This window comes from Dermacentor variabilis, chromosome 3, assembly GCF_050947875.1.
Source record: "Dermacentor variabilis isolate Ectoservices chromosome 3, ASM5094787v1, whole genome shotgun sequence".
NCBI lineage: Eukaryota > Metazoa > Arthropoda > Arachnida > Ixodida > Ixodidae > Dermacentor > Dermacentor variabilis.
Window position 1 is genome coordinate 115414391 of NC_134570.1, and position 5537 is coordinate 115419927.

Here is a 5537-nt window from a genome sequence, read left to right on the forward strand (position 1 = left end):
GGACTGCAGCAATACTGCACACCCAAATATGTCAATAATTCCAAAGGCTTACTTAAATACAAAGACTGTTCATTTGGTTGTTCATCATCATCATCATCAGCCTGGTTACGCCCACTGCAGGGCAAAGGCCTCTCCCATAGTTCTCCAACTACCCCGGTCATGTACTAATTGTGGCCATGTTGTCCCTGCAAACTTGTTAATCTCATCCGCCCACCTAACCTTCTGCCGCCCTCTGCTACGCGTCCCTTCCCTTGGAATCCAGTCCGTAACCCTTAATGACCATCGGTTATCTTCCCTCCTCATTACATGTCCTGCCCATGCCCATTTATTTTTCTTGATTTCAACTAAGATGTCATTAACTCGCGTTTGTTCCCTCACCCAATCTGCTCTTTTCTTACCCGCTATCATTCTTCGTTCCATATATCGTTGCGTCGTCCTCAATTTAAGTAGAACCCTTTCGTAAGCTTCCAGGTTTCTGCCCCGTAGGTGAGTACTGGTAAGACACAGCTATTATACACTTTTCTCTTGAGGGATAATGGCAACCTGCTGTTCATGATATGAGAATGCCTGCCAAACTCACCCCAGCCCATTCTCATTCTTCTGATTATTTCCGTCTCAGGGTCCGGATCCGTCGTCAACACCTGCCCTACACTCTAAGAAAAAAAAGGACTAAAAGGGGTAGGGACGTTAGTCCTTTTGGGGACTAATTCATTTGCCACAACCATTAGCCCTTTTGGGGACGAACTGACATGGGATGAACTGTTACTCCCGATGCGCTCACTCCTTCGAGGACTAACAGTTGCTCTTGTCCGATGCTCCTCAAAGGAGTAACAGTAATTCGTTCCGATGCTTCACAAAGGTGGAATTAAGTAAGGCATTTATACCCTAAAAAATTAATGAGCTGAAAAAAGAAGTGGTGCCCGAGAGTAGGATTCGAACTCTCGTCCTCACGCTCACAAGTCAGGTACTCTAACCGCTTCAGCACGCCGCTTTTTTTTTTCTTTATTGCCGGCTTTGACATACACAAACAATACAGAAAAGGAAAAAACATGTCAACAAGGATTTTGCTGGCACGACATATCAAAATTTTTTCAATGCTACAAGTTTATCTAGCATGTCAATCCATGTTGGTTGTTCAGGGAGCGCCCGATGGACATCCCTGAACCGTACTACAGATTCAATGAAGTGATCACGTGTAGGTCACGAATTGACATCGGCATTGTTGAACTGCGTTCTAGCTTTCCACAAACTGTGGAGGCCCAGGAGCATTATAGCGTCATACGGAAAAGCCTCCGTTTCTACCGGTAAGAATCTTATTCCATGTTTATCTAAAGGTAACTCTTTCTTTAAAGTCCTTTGTAGCACATCCCAGAAAAAGATGGGATCCCTGCAATCTAGAAACGCATGCTCTATCGTTGCAGGTTTCCTGCATAAGAAGCAGTTAATAATAATAATAATAATATTTGGGGTTTTACGTGCCAAAACCACTTTCTGATTATGAGGCACGCCGTAGTGGAGGACTCCGGAAATTTTGACCACCTGGGGTTCTTTAACGTGCACCTAAATCTAAGCACACGGGTGTTTTCGCATTTCGCCCCCATCGAAATGTGGCCGCCGTGGCCGGGATTCGATCCCGCGACCTCGTGCTCAAGCAGTTAATGGACCACGGGACAAAAATACCCCTGTTATGCATCCATGTTTTAACTGATAAGGTGTTAGTGTGTAGTTTAAAGAAAAACGTTTTTACTGAAGGGGGTACTGGCATTCTTTTAACCCTTTTGAGGACATCTCCTGGGTCTCCACGGTTTGACATACGGTAAATCGGTACAGGGAGCATAGTGTCAATTAGGTCCTTATACAGTTTTTTCCTAGTAATATTGGCAAGATACTGCACAGAGAACCGCACATGCAACATTCTGTACGCAAGCACGACTTCTCGCAGGTAACCTTTAACGGCACCATGCATTGCTTCACACGAGCTTACAACAAATCTTGGAAGGTGACGACATAAAATCACTTGGATGACTGTGCGATGGAACACATCATTCTGATCGCGAAGGTACATAAAGCGCGACACAACTTGTCGCAAGAATAAATGTGCCAACCCAAGGCCCCCTTTCTTTACTGGCAAGAACAAGTTTGTGCGGCTGGTCCTTTCCCAAGTCGATGCCCATATGAAAAACGGCGAAGATACGGTGGATTTATGAGATGTTTATCCGCGAAGCACACAGCACATTCATGACATAGCATATCTTGGACGTAAGAAATAGGTTACAGACCGTGGCGCGCGAGAACATTGACAGCTGTCGCCCCTGCCACGCGTTAGTCTTATCCTTTGCTATCGCCACTTGTTCATTCCAGTACGGCTCAGGGTCGCGATAAGAGTCGAGAGGCACGCCTAGGTAGGTTGTTGCAGTGGTTGACCACCGAAGTCGAGCGTAGCAGTCTGGCGTTTCTTCCCATTCACCATGCCAAAACCCAAAACTCTTCTCCCAGTTTATTTGCGCCCCGGTGCACTTGCAGAAGGATTCAACTACCGCCACGGCCTCACAAATACTATTTCTATTTGAACAGAATATGGCGATGTCATCGGCATACGCCAATATTTTCACCTGTGTGGACTGTAACCTGAAGCCAGTTATCCGTTCATTGTTTTGGATGGCCTTGCACAAAGGCTCAAGGTAAGCCGCGAATAGCAGGGGCTACAGCGGACATCCCTGCTTCACGGAAGACAGCACTTGCACGCTGTCTGTCAGGTCCCCGTTTACAATGACCCGAGTTGAGCAGTTAGCATACGCCATCCTGACACCATCTGTTATTACGCTTCCCACGTTGGAATGCTCTAATATGGCGAAGAGAACATCGTGGTAAACACGGTCGAAGGCTTTAGCGAGATCTAGTTGCATCATAGCCACTCGATCGCCAAATACATCGCAACATTCTAGCGCACTTCGAGCTACGTGTATGTTCATGGCGATGCTTCTACCCTTTATACCACAGGTCTGATGCGTGCCAACCAGCCTCGTTATCACACCCTGCAATCGTTTGGCCAATACCTTCATAAATATCTTGTAGTCGACGTTGGTAAGGCTTATCGCTCACTTTACAGTTGTGGATATTTGGGCAAGGTCAAGCATGGGAATGCAAGTGCGGCAATATAAAAGCGACTCTGCATTTTGTGCAAGCTATGCAGTGAGAGACTAGCGTTGAGTGTACTTGCAACCATAAGTGACTGCGAAAAGAAATCAGCCCGAGTATTCTTAGGGTGATATAAACTGAGGCACTACGCCATGTATACGTGTAGCGAGCTCAAACGGGGCACCGAAGACGACAGAGAAGGCCAATTTCTCTATCGTTCAGCGTGTCTCGTTTGAGCTACACATCGCTTCAGTTCGCAACCTCCTTGGAACGGAAGGAACTTACGTACTCTTGACCAAGAAAATCTAGCCGTCTATCAATGACTTGCGCGTTTAATGTGTATCGCTCACCTATGTTGTGCGCATGAAGGGCATGGCTCTTCACATTCCAGCTCTAAGATTCACGCAATTTTCTCACGAAGAGGCAAGGTGCTGCTTTGCATGTGGTTCAATAGACAATGCACGAACTTCGAACCATTCACGATTTATAGACAATACCATTTTCGCCGCATCGCTCCATGACACAGACGAAAACAGCGAAGTGCCTGGGCAGCAACTGTTGCCGTTCGTCCTCCCACTGCTCTCTTTTCGACCAGGGACTAAACACTTACTCTCCGAAATTTGCACACGGCACGCACATTCATGCAGTTAGTCCTTTGAGGGACGAAAGCGCCCTTTTTAGGACTAACGGCCCAGTTACTTCCGTTTCTCTTAGCACTTCCAGCGCTTGGCTGCCTATTGTAAGTTGCTCCTCTCTTCAGAGACTGTTAAACATTACTTTAGTTTTCCGCAGACTAATTTTTAGACCCACTCTTCTGCTTTGCCGTTTCAGGTCAGTGAGCATGCATTGCAATCGGTCCCCTGAGTTACTAAGCAAGGCAATATCATCAGCGAATGGCGAGTTATTAAGCTATTCTCCGTCAACATTTGTCCCCAATTCTTCCCAATCCAGGTCTCTGATTACCTCCTGTAAACATGCTGTGAATAGCATTGGAGAGACCGTATCTCCCTGCCTGACGCCTTTCTTTATTGGGATTTTGTTGCTTTCTTTATGGAGGACTACGGTGGCTGTGGAGCCACCACAGATATCTTTCAGTATTATTACATTCGGCTCGTCTACACCCTGATTCCGTAATGCCTCCATGACTGCTGAGGTTTCGACAGAATCAAACACTTTCTCGTAATCAATGAAAGCTATATATAAGGGTTGGTTATATTCCGCACATATCTCTATCACCTGATTGATAGTGTGGATATGGTCTATTGCTGAGCAGCCTTTACGGAATCCTGCCTGGTCCTTTGCTTGACAGAAGTCTAAGGTGTTCCTGATTCTGTTTTTGATTACCTTAGTAAATAGTTTGTAAGCAACTGACAGTAAGCTGATCGGTCTATAATTTTTTCCAGTCTTTGGCGTCCCCTTTCTTATGGATTAGGATTATATTAGCGTTCTTCCAAGATACCGGTACGCTCGAGGTCATGAGGCATTGCGTGTACAGGGTGACCAGTTTCTCTAGAACAATCTGCCCACCATCCTTCAACAAATCTGCTGTTACCTGATCCTCCCCAGCTGCCTTCCCCCTTTGCATAGCTCCCAAAGCGTTCTTTGCTTCTTCCGGCGTTACCTGTGGGATTTTGAATTCCTCTAGACTATTCTCTCTTCCATTATCGTCGTGGGTGCCACTGGTACTGTATAAATCTCTATAGAACTCCTCAGCCACTTGAACTATCTCATTCATATTAGTAACAATGATGCCGGCTTTGTCTCTTAACGCATACATCTGATTCATGCCAATTCTTAGTTTTTCTTCACTGCTTTTAGGGTTCCTCCGTTCCTGAGAGCATGTTCAATTTTATCCATATTATACTTGCTTATGTCAGCTGTCTTACGCTTGTATATTAACTTCGAAATTTCTGCCAGTTCTATTCTAGCTGTAGGGTTAGAGGCTTTCATACATTGGCGTTTCTTGACCAGATCTTTCGTCTCCTGTGATAGCTTACTGGTACCCTGTCTAACGGAGTAACCACCGACTTCTATTGCACACTCCTTAATGATGCCCACAAGATTGTCGTTCATTGCTTCAACACTAAGGTCCTCTTCCTGAGTTAAAGCCGAATCTGTTCTGTCGCTTGATCTGGAATTCGTCTATTTTCCCTCTTACCGCTAACTCATTGATCGGCTTTTTATGTACCAGTTTCTTCCGTTCTCTCCTCAGGTCTCGGCTAATTCGAGTTCTTATCATCCGACGGTCACTGCAGCGCACCTTGCTGAGCCCGTCCACATCTTGTATGATGCCAGGGTTAGCGCAGAGTATGAAGTCTAGTTCATTTCTAGTCTCGCCGTTCGGGCTCCTCCACGTCCACTTTCGGCTATTCCGCTTGCGGAGAAGGTATTCATTCATC